This window comes from Stenella coeruleoalba, assembly GCF_951394435.1.
Source record: "Stenella coeruleoalba genome assembly, chromosome: 9".
NCBI lineage: Eukaryota > Metazoa > Chordata > Mammalia > Artiodactyla > Delphinidae > Stenella > Stenella coeruleoalba.
Genome location: NC_137155.1, coordinates 78,599,527 through 78,617,846, shown reverse-complemented (window position 1 = coordinate 78,617,846; position 18,320 = coordinate 78,599,527). Strand labels below are relative to the sequence as shown.

The following is an 18,320-nucleotide window of genomic DNA, read 5'->3' as shown; positions in this document are numbered from 1 at the left end:
GAGTATAATTGCTTTAAAATGTTGTTAGTTTCTGCTATATAACAAAGTGAATCAGCTATATGTATACATATATCCCCATATCCCCTCCCGCTTGCGTCTCTCCCTCCCACCCTCCCTATCCCACTCCTCTAGGTGGTCACAAAGCACCGAGCTGATCTTCCTGTGTGATGCAGCTGCTTCCCACTAGCTATCTATTTTACATTTGGTAGTGTATGTATGTCAGTACTACTCTCACTTTGTCCCAGCTTACCCTTCCCCCTCCCTGTGTCCTCAAGTCCATTCTCTACATCTGTGTCTTTATTCTTGTCCTGCCCCTAGGTTCATGAGAACCATTCTTTTTTTAGATTCCATATATATGTGTTAGCATATGGTATTTGTTTTTCTCTTTCTGACTTACTTCACTTTGTGTGACAGACTCTAGGTCCATCCACCTCACTACAAATAACTCAATGTCGTTTCTTTTTATGGCTGAGTAATATTCCATTGTATACATGTGCTACATCTTTCTTTTTTCCTAATTACCTTTTTATTTATTTTTTTAACATCTTTATTGGAGTGTAATTACATTGTTGTGTTAGTTTCTGCTGTATAACAAAATGAATCAGCTATATGCAGACATAGAGAATAGACTTAAGGACACGGGGAGGGGGAAGGGTTAGCTGGGACAAAGTGAGGGAGTGGCGTAGGCATACATACACTACCAAATGTAAAATAGCTAGTGGGAGGCAGCTGCATCACACAGGGAGATCAGCTCGGTGCTTTGTGACCACCTAGCGGGGTGGGATAGGGAGGGTGGGAGGGAGATCCAAGAGGGAGGGGATATGGGGATATAAGTATACTTACATTGCCTTTTTTTTTTTTGCGGTACGCGGGCCTCTCACTGTTGTGGCCTCTCCCGTTGTGGAGCACAGGCTCCGGACGCGCAGGCTCAGCAGCCATGGCTCACGGGCCCAGCCGCTCCGCAGCATGTGGGATCTTCCTGGACCAGGGCACAAACCCATGTCCCCTGCATCGGCAGGCGGACTCTCAACCACTGCGCCACCAGGGAAGCCCCTTACATTGCTTTTTGAACAAAATCATTGTGAAGCAATTAATGATGCTTTCCCCCCCTTTTATCCACTTTCAGAACAAACTAAGATCAGTGCAAATTTCTTCCTGCTTTATGTGCCTCAGTCCCCACCATATCCTCAGTACATTTAAATCATTCCTCCTGAAATGTATCTCTGGTGTCTATATCACAAGTGAAATGAGATTATTAACTTACAGGTAAATGCATATCATCTCAAATTTCTAACTATGGCTACTTTTTGAAATATGAGAAAAATGTCTAGAAGAATTTAATATGGTTTTGTCCTGCTGAATTTGCACAGTTTGTACAGTTCTTAGTCCTTTCAATTGACACCAGAATAACTAGCAGCTTCATAACTTATAATGCATCATTTATGATTTGTGCATGCCAATGGAATCGGCTGGAATATTAAAATCACCTGGAAAGATTTTAAAAGAGTAATATCAGGACTCCACTCCAGACCAAATAAATCAGAATCTTTGGAGGGGGGAGTATCCCAAGGTATTGGTATTTTTAGAAAGCATACCTGGTGATATAAATGTGCAGTGGAGAGCCACTGTTCTCGGATATATAAGATTATTGGTGAAGCAATGATGCTTACTTTCAAGGAGAAAAGTAACTGCATATTATTGTTACTCTTATCATTTGGCTAGAAAGTCATACTTAGTACATTAGAAGAAAGCTTCCTCAATGTGAGGGCAGGGATCATTATGTTATACATTCTTCCAATATATCTATAAGTTACTATGTTTTTCCCTAAATAAAACCAAGAAGGCAAACATCTAAGGGTAGAGGTGCAAGATGCAGCTTTATCTTGTCAGGTCATGAGCCTCCCCGTTCCAGTCTTAAGCAGGGCACTTTTCACTAGACCACATTTGCTAATGGGCATCCCAAATAGACACTGTGGGAGGCGAAATAATAACCCCCAAAAGATGTCCATGTGCTAATCCCCAAAACCTGTGGATATGTTTCTTTAGATGACAAAAGGGAGTTTGCAGATGGGATTAAGGATTTTGAAATGGGAAGATTACCTTGGATTATCTAGGTGGCTCCAAGATAGTCACAAAGGTCCTTATATGTGGCAGAAGGAGTTCAGAATCAGAGAGATTTGACGATGCTACACTGCTGACTTTGAAGATGGAAGAAGGGGCCACAAGCCAAGGAAGGCAGGCAGCCTCTAAGAATCTGGAAGAGGCAAGGAAAAAGATTCTTTCCTTGAGCTTCTATAAGAAATGCAGCCCTGCCAACACTTGATTTTAGGACTTCTAACCTCCAGAACTATAAGGTAACAAATTTGTGTTGTTTTAAGCCACTAAATTTGTGGTAACTTGTTATAACAGCAATAGGAACTTAATACAGACATGTTGAGTTACCTCTAACTTTGCCCACCCTGAAGATTCCCTTCCACTTTTCTTTAGGTGTAGCACTCAGTCATTTATTTATTCAGAAAGCTGAATTAGACATTGAGTACACAGATGTAAAAACATGGTTCTTGCTCTCAAGGAGTTCAGAGTTAGTGGCGTATAGAAACCATCATCAAACGACTTAGCGAAGAACATGAAAGAGGGTTGCAGAGTGCTAGAGAGAGTCTTGTCCAGACTAATGAGGTCGTAAAAGTTTGCTGGGGGAGGTGATACTTGACCTGTTTCTTGAAGGATGAGCAGTGGAAATATTAGGGGGAGGTGAATGAGGTGGGAAAGTTGGAATATTATAGGTAAAAAGCATAGATAAAAAGTATAAGCAAAGAATTAATTATGTATAGGCAGAAAGGCTGAGTAATTAGTATATAGGGCTGTAGTATAAAGAGTAAAACTAAATGCTTCGTATGGCTAGAGCTCCAGTACAAATCAGGCAGTGCTGAAATATGAAACATTCAAGCGACACATATCTCCTCAGCTATCATTTAGCAACACCTCACAGGCGTGTAGCACATGCATTTTGCTTAAAGAGTGATTCATCCCAAAATAAAAAAGCTATTCCTGGAACACCCTAATTTGCTGATCCTCATGCAAATTAGGCTTCCTATAGACTGAATATCCTCACTTTCCAGACATGTTCAGGTAGAGCTGGCTCCAAATTCAACCCAAGCTGAGAAAGCTGAAAATTCTGTTCCAAATACCCAGGCTGGTCTCATCTGTCATTCCATGATGATATAAGGAGCAAATGCATTTTATATTAATATCATTTGGGCCAGAGTGGAAGACTCCCCTACTCCCGCTCCATCCATGCCAGAGAAACAGTAATGGGAGTAAGACTGGGGACAGAATTCTGAAATAATAACCAATTCAGCATTTCAAATAGGAAGAGAAAGATTTAGAATGCATGTATTTGTGTGTATGTGTGTGTGTGTGTTTGTGTAATTTTGCTCCCGCCTCTTCTAAGCAGGTAAAACCGTATCAGGAAAGGGTCTCCCATATTGTCTCTCTTTCCTCCAGTTTACCTGTCCCCTTCCTCTAGACTCAGGTGGGACTCTACCATCAAACATGCTGCTGGAATAAAAGTTAAAAATGGTCCACACACAGTCTCAGTCTGAAACCCTGAAGGTGGTTATTTTTATAACTAACCATTATCGGCATCTTCCACCGTACTTTCCTTCATTACTATTACTTGTGCTTTTTCTACATGTCTCTCCTGAGGGATTATAAACAATTGAAAAGGAAAACATGGGTCTTAACACATTCACCCAGTCACATTCAGTGATTTTAAGTCCCCATTAAAGATCTGTTCGTGAAACAAACCTCAGTTCCTCAGAGGTTGAGGTTTAGATGGTTCTTAATTCATAAGGCATTAGGCAACAGGGAATTTCAAGCTCCCTTGAGCAAATGAAGATTTGAGTCAATCGTAGGTTTTGTGCTTTACTTCTTTTAGAAAGTTGTCTATGAAGCATTTAGACTTTTGAGAGAAAGTACATTTGGTATCTGAGTCCTTTGTAGCAAAGACTTTCATCACAGCTTCATTCTGGAAAAATTTTTGAAACATAGGTTTGCTCATCCTGCATGAATTCAGTTTTCCTGATACTATTCAACCTTTCATTGGATGAAGTAGCAAAGAGTGTGTAGCCATGTTCAATCTACTTATTTTTACATATGTTTTAAACACATCATTTTACATAATGAATGCTTTATTATATCCATAATTTTAAATCCCTGGAATGTTAAAATGCAGTCATTATTCAGGGAAAATTGGAAGAAATAGCAATCTGTTTATACATGGGAGATATTTCCTACACCAAAATTATTCAAGGACGACTGAATAGTTGTCCCCAACACTGTTAACTTGTTAACATTTATTTCTACAGATGTCTCTGATCTGCATAGACAAAGAGTATAGTTTATCTACGTTTTCCAAATGGGTTCATTTCATTTCTCATAATTATAAGAACATTAGCTTACCAGACCTGTAATATTAAATATATGCTGTTCTCTCCTTGAAAAATTGAAAAGCTGAAGCTTCTCCAATTACTGGTCTGCCTTGGGACCTGGCAAATTACAGTTACCGTATTTCTTCTATTAAAGTATGTTATATTTTCAACAAGTCATGGAAAATCTGCAACATAAAAAGCTAGTTGACACATTTTTTTTTCTTTTCTCCGGCATTTGACTCTGTGAACAGAAATGAGCTGTGGAGTATAAATTATATATATATATATACCAAATGCCTAGAAGGAAACAGACAAAAATATAAGTGGTTTTCTATGGTTGATATGAATAAAATAAAAATATTTTTACTCATATTTTTATCTACCAAGAATATAAATTATTTCAATAATAAAATTTAAAAAGAAGGGTTATAGAAAATTTTTCAGAAAAAAAATTTCTGGATGATTCCCTCCCAGCTGCTATCTTCATTTTTAACTATTTGCTCTATGGCTAATAAGTCTAAAATAAATAACATTTAGTAACTGCAGTTGAAATTTATACATCATAACCTGTTTATCTTGGAAATTAGAGGATAAATTACATAGTTAGGCATGAAATATTCTATGGACATTTTACTAAACAGAAAATTGTAGTAAATATGCCCATTAAGTTATATGCATTTTTAAATATTCCAGGCTAAAATAATTATAGCCAGATTGTAGCATAAAAACTTCAGACCATGAGCACTCCTTCGAAAATACGTTATTAGAATACATCCAAAATGATCTCTTGAGGAGTATCTTGCTGTTGTAGATAAATAACTCTCAGCTTGTGCCCAAGCAGAAGGGCTTCAGCTTTCTAGTAAAGCTTACACCATGGAGAACAAAAGTTTGTAGCTTTTGTTTGCAAAAGTTTGTAGCTTTCCCTTAACTGGCAACACTGAGTCAGCTGTACTCAGGATATTTGTTAATTTAGAGGGTATGATCTTAGAGCTTCTCTGGCCCAGGTCTTATCAGAAATACTGTTAAGAGAAATAGGATTCATGAGCCTGACTCATCCACAGACCAATGTCCATCCTTGAGAGATCATAGTGCCAGAGACTACCCCCCACCCCATCTTCTGCCCTGTCCTCCCAAACAGCAAAATGCTTTCACTGAACACTGTTTTGAATGATGCCACATTATGGGACCTGATAAGAAAAGCTCTATGCAGGTCATTATTTCATTTATTCTAAGGTGTTACTGAGGTGGTCATTTAATATGGTACACAGTTTATCCCTCAGGAAGAAATTTATCTCTGTTCTTAATGCTGTTGTGCTTTTCCAGAATATCTGGCTTATTAATGTTCTGGTCGTTGTGCCTTACGTGATTTTTGTGTTTTTCCCCAATTCATGGGTACTAGAAAATGAAAATCAAATTTCTGCAAAAATTATCATTTTTGGTTTTTAATCACGTTTTCAGTGTTTAGGTGGTAAGATGAACAATACTTATTGATGGATGACTAGAAATTAGCCATATTTGACTTGAATTTCATGTCATTTTAAGGTATTTTTCATTTGGGAAGACAACAGAGCTAGAAGGAAGGAGCACAAGAAAATTCTGGAGGCTTTGATTTCTCAAAGTAGTTCCTAGGTTCTTAGCTTGCTGAGGACTTTGTTTTAATGAATAATGCAACATGAGTTAATCAAGCATTTATCAGTGATTATATCAAAAGTAATCAAAAAGTCGAAAATCGTCTGTTCTTTTAAGATTAAAGATCCTGTGGCCTCACTTCCACCATTCATTTGCCACCAAGAGAAATTTCATACAAAATGAAATCAGTTTAGTCAGTTTTCCTACCAGGGAGAGATTAAACCACAGGATCTCTCTTTGGGAATTTTAATTCCAAAGAAAACCGTGTGTGGAATGTTTTAATGGACTTTACTTAATCACATCAGGAAGGGTGTACTTTTAGCCTCTGAAGGCACAGTGAGAAAAGTCCCTGTACACATTTCATCATCTGAAAGTATATATTTAGCATATCTCATGCACAAGGACCTGGGTCACAGTAAGTTCCATAAAATAAGATATAAATATCAATAACATCCTGCTTATTCCGTCTTGCTTTGGTCTTGATCAGGGACCATGTATTGAGAGTATGAGTATTTTTTATTCCAACATACTGCCAGAAAAGATACTCAGCTGAACACAACTGGAAAAAATATTATTTTTATTTACTAACTGAGCAATCTTTGTCTCATTTCCAGAAGCTGAGTAATAGTTACCTTAGGGAATGAGACAAATTAAAAGGAAGAAGTTTATAGGAAGCCTCATTGCTACCTGGGACAAATACGATTCTCTGGGCTCCCCAAAGAATATCTCCTACAGAAAAAATGACATTTTCAGGATAAAAGCTGACATTTCCAAGGTCTTGTCCTATGTTTGTTTCTTATCCACCCGGGATTCTCAGTACACAGACTGGTCTTAACCGAAAGAAAGGAACACCACTGACACCCTCTTCTTCACTTACCACCAGATGTGCTAAGAAAATGAGCAGAGGTGATTTAATTATGCTTCCTCTGTTGCACAGATACCTTCTCATTCTTTCTGCAACCCAAGTGCCTAGGAGAAATAAAGAGTCCCAATATCTTGTTCCTTTCTTGGTGATTATTTTTCTTCCTTAGAAATTTTTTTTCATTCCAGACTATCAAATTCCTACTTGACTTAGTCTAATGAATAGACTATATTGCACAATTTGGTGAATAGAAGTGTGATGTATGAAGTAGTAAAAGTGGACATGGGATTGTTCATTCCCTGACAATTCTGACTACACCAACCGTCAATTAGTGTCTCAGGTGAAATAATTTTCATTTTTATCACCAATAAAAAACATTATCAGGGATTTGGAGACACTATTTGAGTGGAGAAAAAATTCCAAAAACTAAAAAAAATTAAAAGTTAATGTCCCTAATTGAAAATGAGAATGTTACCTGTAAAGGTTAATCCCCTTTTCTGCTTACAAACTGTTTATTTTTAGGTGGTTTATTAATCACTCAAGGTTGAAAATTATCAAGTCTTGCAACAAACGAATTTTGTTGCTTAAATACAAGAGAGAATAAAAGACACCACAAATTTCCCCCTGGAAAGGCAATGGAACACTAGTCTTATAGCAATTAAACACCTCACACAAGATGGTATTCAGCAAAAATGAATGGATCACTGAGAATAAATGAGTGAAATTCCACATACTACTGTATAGCACAGGGAACTCTGCTCAGTGTTATGTGGCAGCCTGGATGGGAGGGGAGTCTGGGGGAGAATGGATACATGCATATGTATGGCCGAGTCTCTGCCGTGCACCTGAAACTATCACAACGTTGTTAATCTACAAAAGAAAGAAATTCCACATACTGACTCAAATGTACTCATGTATTTAAATTCTGCTTAATGACCACAACCCAGAAACAAAAATTATAGATACATCTAGAACTTTTTACCCAGAGCTTTAAATTTCATCTGTGTTTATCTCTGACCTTGGGGCTGTTATGATCTGTAACCACAGTGGCCTCCAAGAGTGTAAAAACCAGTTTGTGATCACTCCAATATCTATCCCCACACCTTCACTTCACATTGGAAATTCAGATATTGCAGCCCGTATCCCTAGGATATCATCAAGAGAAATTTACATAGAATAAGTTGGATAGATTAGAAGCATATGACAAATTTCTATAAAGATAACATTCTTTGTTGTTCTTCTGCCGACCTGACAAAGATAGAAGTAGCCACAACTGAAGATCCTAAAATACCTCAACACAAGTCGCCAACTAACTGCCTTAGAAATTAATTCCTAAGTAGTGCATAGTAAGGTGAATTTGAAGTTTCTTTGACATTTAGGATACCAAATACACAGGAAAGTTCTTAAAACAGCCCCGTCAGTAATGAAAGAGGATTCAGATGATCAAATATATGTTTATAAGCTATATCTTATAACAAAAGTATGAGGTTACGGGTATATGAGATTTTAAAAGAAGTCATAGTTGCATAATAAAAATATTGATTTAAAAATAGGAAAAATGAAAATGTTTTCCCCACAAAATAAGAGTAAGTGAAGATATTCATATTTGTGTATTTAATTTGGGGGTTTATATTTGCATAATTTACTTAATGAACCCAAATCCAGAAACTTGGATGATGGCTACAGAGTAAATTTTATCTCACACTCACTAGCAGAGTAACATGTTCCCTGCATTCTCAGCCACTTTTATAAAATGCTCGTGACTCACTGAAGTCAGCATTGCTCTGTGGTCAGGAAACTGAAACAGGCTTCCGTTCAGTACAATTCCCAATTCTTGGGGTTCAAGAAGATGGCTATTTGCCACTTGAATTTCATTCCAAGGCTCAAAAGAAAATCTTCTCCATAAAACACCCCCAAAGTAATCAGATGCAAACATTAGTTTTATTTACGGTTGAGGTTTTCATTTTTAATCTACCTTTGTGTATCAGGAAGGAGAATAAATGCTTACTGCCTAAGGACATTTATTAGTGGTATATTGGGATATGAGTAGACCTGAAATCTGTGCCTGATACACGTCCATACTGCATACGAAAAGCAATCGGAGAGGAAGAACTGCCTTTCTAAGGAAGCAACATGTGGTTGGAGGGATGGGACAAATCCAAAGCATGGCATTCAGTGAAAACAAAGGGGATGGTACAGTGTGGGTGACACGATTAAAAGTGAGAGAATAGGTGACTCTCAAGATTTTCTAGAGAGCAGACCAAGCCAAAAAATTTTAATAGAAGTTACTGAGGACTTTGTTTTTGGACCCATTTGAATATCTGAGACAGACACAGACACAAGTACAAACTGGAGTTCCTGTTTGGATTATGTTTCTACAAATGAGACATCTTTCCAGGAATATGTGACATGGTCCATGGATTTTTAGACATTTTATATATAGACACAGATATATTATTGATACAGTGACAACTATCAAATCTATATTCCCAACCTTGATATCTCCTCTAAGCTTTAGACCATAGTCCCGTCCACCAATGCAAAACCTTCACCGGTCATCTCAGAACCCAACATGTCCAAACCTGAACTTATTAAATCCCCCTAAAATCTCTTCCTCCTCCTCCATTTCTTTTTCTTCTTCATTTCCTGCATCCCAAGGCTAGTGAATACACCACTGGCCACCCATTTTCCTAAGGAAGACACTGAGTTTTTCTCTGAACCCCCCCCACCCTCCTATCTTTCATTTCTAGTACCAAAATAGTGGATTCCATCTGCTACATAACTTGCGAATCTATCTACTTCTCTGCATTTTCAGTGTCTCCAGGGAAGTTCAAGACAGGATCATCTTTCATATATATTTCTGTAATTGTTTCCCTGCCTCCTTCAAACTTGCCCTGTTCTAACACATTCTCCAAACTATAGTCAAATTGATTTTTGTAAGATGGAAACCAGGACATATCACACCCCCGTTTGAAATCCTTTAATGGCTCCTCACGGACTTTAGATAAATTCCAAATTCCTAAGGTGGTATGCAAGGCCCTATATGACCTGGATTGTTCCTGATGTTCAAGCTCATCTCTGGCATCTTTCATCCACTCTAGATCCAGTCATGATGAAGAACTTTCAGTAAGTTTGCTCTTGCTTCTGGGTCTTTACATATGAAATCTCTTCTTGCCCTTTTTCATTTACCAAAGGATATTGCTATTCATCCTTCAACCTCCATTTTTATTAGTCATAATAAGAGTAATAATGATGGCTATCATTTATTAAACACTTCTGTGTGTTTAGCGATATACATAATTTTTTGTTTGCACAGAGACTGATGAGGGAGTATTAGTGGACAATTTAAAGATGAGGAAACAGGATAAATAACATGAAGTCATTTATTACAAATTCCTTGCCTCTTAGCCATCATCTTTCTGGCCCAGCCGTACCTGGATTGGTTCTCTGCTCTTGTGTTCCATATGCTCTATACATACCCCAGTTGTAGTATTTTTCAAGCTACTGCCTCCTCTTTCATATTTGCTGTTTGTTCTGTTTTCCTTGCTAGAATTCCCTTACATTCAAGAAGCAAATCTTATTCCATATTGTACTTCCTACCACCAGCACTTATCACAGTGGCTGACACAGAGGTATTCAGAAAATATACATTTATTGAATTGATAAAATAATAAATGAAATCTGCTTTTCTCTGAAATCTGCTCGGATTCTCAGAAGGAAGAAGCTATTGGATTTTATTATTTATTAACCTTCACTTGTCCCCCCACCCCAAGATCTCAAGGCTTTGTGGAATAAAATTTAAAAAGAAAAAGCTTCTCTTCACAAAACTGTTGGGAATGCCCTGCTTTTTACTTCACTCTTTAATTTAAAGAGATTAAAAACTGAATTTGATCCTGAAAGCTCTTAAGTGCACAAAGAGAGGAACACATTAAAACCAAAGCTGCTATTTGTTTAAATTACAAAATAGCCAAATTCTGCATAAGCTTTGCTGGTAAAACAAAAGCTCCTTGTTCTTTTCTGTGTCACTAGGAACTCTTGCATTATTTAGGGAAAAAGAATCCTCTCACCCACTTGAGCCAAGTAACTTGCACTCATTGAACAAAACCAAAAGAGGCGGGGAGTGATATTTCATCCATAATTTCAGCATATATTGTAGTAAAAAGAGATATGCACAATCCGACCATGTAACAGAAGACCTGAGATCTGTTCATCGTATTGCAAGCTCTTCATTGTTTAATTATGGGAACAAAAGCCATTTAACCTCTTGGTGCTTTTTAAAATATAGAATTTGATACATTATCCCTCTGCCTCTGATGCTGTTAAGGTGATAAGTAAAATAATAAGTTGGAAGTGCTTTTAAAATTGCATAACAGTGATAAGGAATTGTAAATTTTATTTCAAGGTCGATACTTTTATTCAAGTATGATTATTTAGGTAGAATCATAAGGAATGTACCCTTCATGTTATCAAGGGTCTATTAATTGTTTCTTGCCTATTTTCTCTATGTGCTCCATACTGTTGGCAAAAGATCTCACTGATCTGTCTTTCAAACAGAGAAAAAAATTGAGTGATTTGAACAAATTTAAATGTAAATACACACAAAATAAATCCTTTAAACTAAATTTTACATTTAGTACATGAAAGCAAACTTTTCTGAAATAGCCCTTTGTGTTTTGCTTGTTATTAAAAACAAAACTAAACAAAATAAAAAAATAATCTCCATTGTCCCAAAATTCAGATGTTCTTTAGGTCAGTATTCATATTGCTTAAGTACGATTTTCAAATAGTAAGTCATGACTCTCATACAAATATGAAATGAGCATATGTCAAAGATTTTAATTAATTAATTAGTGAGGAATTGAGTAAGGCGTTAGAACCTGTTTAAAGAGAATTTGAAGATCAGACATATGTGTATAGTATAGGCAATTAGAAATGCTGAAATACATTTGCTAATAACTGCAAAGCAGTTTAATATCTCATAAGGTAATCAAATGTAAAGCTTGGAGTCATCTTTTCTACAGGGTATAAATCACCCTTGACAAGAATAATTTGCATTACTCTCAGTTTCCTACAACTTAATATTTTACCCCTACAGAACTATAAATCGCTCTACCTAGGAGAAAGACAATCAGAGGGGCATATACCTATAGAATCAGACATTTCCCCAAAGATCCACTGGATAATATCCAGCGGTCCTCTGAAAGGACACCCAGGAATCTCTTTGGCCCATGTCTAAGTCTAACAAGTTTTCCTGACAATATCTATGGAAAATAAAATATAGAAAGGTACGTCTATAGAAACGCTTCCTTAACATTTTTGTTCTTAAATAATCACAAGCTTAAATCTAAGTGATCACCAAGTTAGAATATTTAGTTGTTCCAAGATAGACAACCAAATTTCTAGAACTAGAAAATGGTCTAGGAAATAATTATTGTGGTTCTTTGTTTTTGAAGTATAGTATTGATTTACAATGTTGTGTTAGTTTCTGGTGTCCAGCAAAGTGATTAAGATATATATATATATATGTATATATACACACACACATACGCACTCTTTTTCATATTCTTTTCCATTACGGTTTATGACAGTATACTGAATATAGCTCCCTGTGCTATACAATAAGACTTTGTTGTTTATCTATTTTATATTCCGTAGTTTGTATCTTCTAATCCTAAACTCCAAATTTATCCCTCCCCCACCCCCTTACTGCTTTGGTAGCCATAAGTTTGTTTTCTATGTCTGTGAGTCTGTTTCTGTTTTGTAAATTAGTGTGGAAGTCCCTATAATGACACCATCTTTAATACAACTGTGACCTTTCAAAGAAACAGCTTACAAAATAAAGCATTTTAACACAGGACATCATCCAAAACAAAGGTGGTGGTGGTGGTGTTTGATTTTAAATCTGCTTTTCCTTAGACCACCATGTAATCTGTGGTTACATTTAAACAACATCAATAATTTCAATTCCATGTGTGTTTCCAGCTACCTCAAACAGCACAATTAATTGGTTGGCTTTCTCTCCTGCTGGAAAGTAAGCTCCATGCAACAGAGGCATTCTCCTATTCATCAATGCTGCACCCCAATATACCTGCTGAGGAGGAAGAGCTCACTAAACATCTGTTAAACGAATGACTTGTTGGCTGAACTGCAATTTGAATAGTCCCTTAGAAAACAAGAATACAGGGCTCCCCTCATGGTGCAGTGGTTGAGAATCTGCCTGCCAATGCAGGGGACACGGGTTCGAGCCCTGGTCTGGGAAGATCCCACATGCCACGGAGCAACTGGGCCCGTGAGCCACAGCTACTGAGCCTGCGCATCTGGAGCCTGTGCTCCGCAACAAGAGAGGCTGCGACAGTGAGAGGCCCGCGCACCGCGATGAAGAGTAGCCCCCGCACAGAAATGAAGACCCAACACAGTAAAAATAAATAAATTAATTAATTTAAATAAAAAAACAAGAATACAGAATTGACTTTACTCATTCAACATTTTTTTTTTTTTTTTTTTTTTTGCGGTACGCGGGCCTCTCACTGTTGTGGCCTCTCCCGTTGCGGAGCACAGGCTCCGGACACGCAGGCTCAGCGGCCATGGCTCACGGGCCCAGCCGCTCCGCGGCATGTGGGATCTTCCTGGACCGGGGCACGAACCTGTGACCCCTGCATCGGCAGGCAGACTCTCAACCACTGCGCCACCAGGGAAGCCCCATTCAACATTTTTTAATAAATATTATTTAGTATTTTAACCTAACATTTTTATCATAATGCATACATACAGCTCATAAATAAATGAGCATAAAGTTAAGCATATTGAGAAAAAACAATAACTTCCATCCTACATCTTTTTCCACTGAGCACAAGATCAGCTTTGATGCTCAGCAGAAATATAATTTAAAAAAAATTATCCTTCGCTATTTTTAATAGATTAATAACAAGTCACTGGATTATTGTAAAATTTTCTAGCAGGACCAAAAAATAAATGTATTATTGAAAAATAACGAAATGGAATCTATCTTGTTAATATCCTAGGTTTTTTTCCTTTTTAAGAATTTAGCTAATTTTTTTAAAAAATTGAGATATACTATGCATACAATAAAATGCACAGTTCTTAGAAAAATAATCCTGATGCCCAGGATGTACCCAGACCAATCAAATCAGAATTTCTGGGGGTGGGACCAGGTATTGGTATTTTAAAAAGTGGGCCCAAGCCCAATTCACACCAAGCTAAGACTTACTATTGGCTACACAAACCTGAGTGATTTGACAGAGGAGAAAACAGATTATGAACTATCTATTTTACAAGTACCAAGTCATCACCAATAAAGAACTCGCTGTTTCTATTTTTAAAAATTTAGCTAAAAAAAGAAAGAAAATATCTATATATATAAAGAGAAAGTAAAGACATTTTGCTTTTCATTACATCCAAAGAATGTTCTGGAAGCTGGGCAAAGTTAGATAAATACTTAACAGTTTTACACGGAGTATATTATAGTTGAGAACTTGAATTCTTAATGATAACACTTAACTGCTACAAGATACTCAGACTTAAAAGAAAAAAAATTAAATGAAGCTCAATAGATTAGAGCTACAAAGATTGAAAGGTAAACTAATATTCTAAGAACATAAAGATACTTGCTTTAATTGCTCTGAGTTACCAGGAATAGTTTATATATATAAAAACATCCCATTTCTTGACCTTCCGTTAATCCTGTCTAAGACAAAGCCTTAAATACATATGTAACAAAGAGGAAATGTTGCTCTTTATAATTAAAAATATTTTAAATGAATAATTATGTATATTTTTCATGTTAGAAATGATAATGTTATTATTCTTGTAAAAATTATTCATGGTCTTTATAAAGAAAAAAGTAAAATATCCAAGTCCATCACTCAGAAATAATGTTCATTAACACTGGATAATCATAATTTTCCTACACATATATATGTAGGAGACAGAGAAAGATAGAAATAGTTTTATAATATAAATGATACTTGGTAATTAAAAGCAACAATTTTAATTGCTGAACCAAAGAGAAGTGAAAAAAAACACAAAGAAACTAAAATCAAGCTGGCAGAATTCTGAACATTACATAAGTGTTTCTTCACTACAGGAGATATTATTTCCTAAAAGGCACTCTAAGAGGAAAAAAAATCTGTAAGGAACAATATTTTTATGTTTAAGGCTTAATACTCTTGGCATCCACAGGTGTGAGTACATTTCTCTGGAACACAGAGTGCCTTTTCAAGCTGCAGTTTCATCTCTTAATTTTAGGGAACATTGCTTTGCTTTTTTTTTTTTTTTTTTGCTTTGCTATATTTTTGACTAATACTTTTTCTGCCCCATTCATTGGGTTCTTAACTTCTAAGATACCATTTAACCTTCATGAGACTGTCTGTCCTCAACATCTGGCACGGAAGGTAACAGAACACAGTGCTGAAGAGTGAAGGCGCTAGAGTCAGGATGCTTAGATTCAAATTCCAGCTTCTCAATTTTCTATTTGTGTGACTTAGCCAAGTTACTTAACTCCTTCAGGCATCAGTCTCTTCCTCTGAGAAATGCAGACAAACGAGCACAAAAATAACTCCTTTCGTTGTGTTGGTGTCAGATGAAGAAATATGTAAGGCACTTAAAAAGCACCTGGCACATAGTAATTTCTTAATAATCTTACATTTTAATATATTGGTATCTCTATTACTATAATATCATTATCTTTGATTTATTGTATTTTTCTCTAGTCTCTGTCCTGTGTCAGTGTTACGAGTCAGGAAACAGCACTATCAAATTGGGTAAAATCTCTGATCTTAAGATTCATTATATTCATGTTTTAATTTGATCTTAAAATTTATGTTGCATTAAAATAATTTATGGTGCTATGGAGCTTTTTAAAAATATGTTCTTTAGAATACAAAAGATCATAAAAGACTATTAGAAACAATTATATGCCAACAAATTAGATAACTCAGTAAATGGATAAATTTCTAGAAACCAACAACCTACCAAGACTTAATCATGAAGACATAGGAAATCAGAACAGACCAATAATGAGTAAGAATGAATCAGTAATCAGAAACCTCCAAACAAGGAAAAGTCAGAGACCAGTGGCTTCACTGGTGAACTCTACCAAACATTTAAAGAACACTAATCCTTCTCAGGCTCTTCCAAAAATTCAAAGAGGAGGGAATACTCCCAAACTCATTTTATGGAGGTCAGAAATGCTCTGATACCAAAGTCAAACAAGGACACTATAAGAAAAGAAAACTACATGCCAATATTCCTGATTTGTAGAGATGCAAAATTTCTCAACAAAATACTACCAAAATGAATTCAATAGCATATTAAAAGAATTATGCACCATGATCAAGTAAGATTTATCTCTGGGATACAAGGAGAGTTCAACATAGGCAGATCAATAAATGTTATACAACGTATCAATAGAGTGGAAGATAAAAACTATATGATCATCTCAATCAATGCAGAAAAAAAGATCTGACAAAATAAAACATCCTTCATGATAAAAAAATCTTAACAAATTGAGTACAGAATAAACATAACTCAACATAATAAAGTCTATATATGGAAAAACCCATAGCTAACATCATGTTCAGTAGTGAAAGGTTGAAAGATTTTACTCTAAGATCAGAAACAAGGGTACCCATTCTTACCACTCCTATTCAATGTAGTAGTGGAAATCCTACCCAGAACAATTATACAAGAAAAAGAAATTAAAGGTATCCAAACTTCCAAAGAACTAAAATTTTCACTGTTTACAGATGATATGATCTCATATATAGAATATCCTAAAGACATCACCAAAAAACTTTTGGAACTAATTAACAAATTCAGTAAGGTTGCAAAACACAAAATCAACATACAGAAATCAGTTGTATTTCTATACACTAACAACAATATATCCAAAAAAGAAATAAAGAAAACAGTTCCATTTGCAATAACACTGAAAATAATAAAATACTTAGGAATAAGTTTAAGCAAGGAGGTGAAAGATCTATACACTGAAAACTATAAGACTTTGAGGAAAGAAATTGAAAAAGACACAAATAAATGGAAAGCTATCCCATGTTCATGGTTTGGAAAAATTAATATTTCCATACTACCCAAAGCCATAGATTCAATGCATTCCCTATCAAAATTCCAATGGTATTTTTCACAGAAATAGAAAAAAATAATCTGAAAATTTAGGTGGAATCACAAAAGACTCCAAATTGTCAAAGCAATCCTGGGAAAGAAGAATAAAGCTGGAGAAACTAAAAAATAAAACAAACTAGTGAATACAACAAAAAAGAAACAGATTCACAGATACAGAGAACAAACTGTGGTTTGTTCTACTGGTTACCAGTGGGGAGAGGGAAAGGAGGAGGGGGAGGGGATTATAGGTACAAACTACTATGTGCAAAATAAATAAAATAAAAGGATATATTGTACAACACAGGAAATATAGCCAATATTTTATTGTATAACTATAAATGGAATATAACCTTTAAAAATTGTGAATCAACATGCATTGTACACCTGAAACTTATGTAATATTTTACATCAACTACACCTCAATAAAAAAAAAAGAATAAAGCTGGCGGCATCACACTTCCTGATTTCAAACTGTATTACACAGCTATGGTAATCAAAACAGTATGGTACTGGCATAAAAACAGACATATAGACCAATGGAACAGAACAAAGGGCCAGAAAATAAATCCTTGCATATACAGTCAACTATTATTTTACAAGGGAGCCAAGAATGCTCAGTGTGGAAAGGATAGTCTCTTCAATAGATGGTTTGGAGAAAAACTGGATTATCACATGCAAAAGAATGAAATCGGATCCCTGTATTACACCACTCACAAAAAGTGACTCGAAATGAATTAAAGATTTAATCATAAGACCTGAAATTGTAAAACTCCTAGAAGAAAACATATGGAAAAAGCTACAGCATTGGTCTTGGCAATGATTTTTTGGACACCAAAAAACTGCATAAGCAACAAAAGCAAAAATAAACAAGTGGGACTATATCAAACTAAAAAGCTTCTGCACAGCAAAAGAAACAAGAAAATGAAAAGGCGACATATGGAATAGGAGAAAATATTTGCAAACCATCTATCTGATAAGGGGTTAATATCCAAAATATATAAGGAACTCATACAACTCAATAGCAATAACACAAATAATTCGATTTAAAAATGGGAAGAGGGTCTGAACAGACATTTTTCCAAAGACATTCAAATGGTCAATAAGTACAAGAAGAGACATTCAACATCACTAATCATCAGATAAGTGCAAATCAAACCTCAATGAGATATCACCTCACACTTGTAAAAATAGTTATTATCAGAAAAAAAAAAAAAACCCCAACCAAACAAACAGGGGATAACAAGTGTTGGAGAGGTTGTAGA

The 18,320-nt window shown here is 35.8% G+C and overlaps 1 long non-coding RNA gene across 1 annotated transcript in view; it reads right to left on the bottom strand.

The window, feature by feature from the left end:
- Window positions 1–18,320, bottom strand: part of LOC307191926 — a 131,566-nt gene that overhangs the window by 52,454 nt on the left and 60,792 nt on the right. The gene's annotated exons all lie outside the window — the stretch shown is intronic.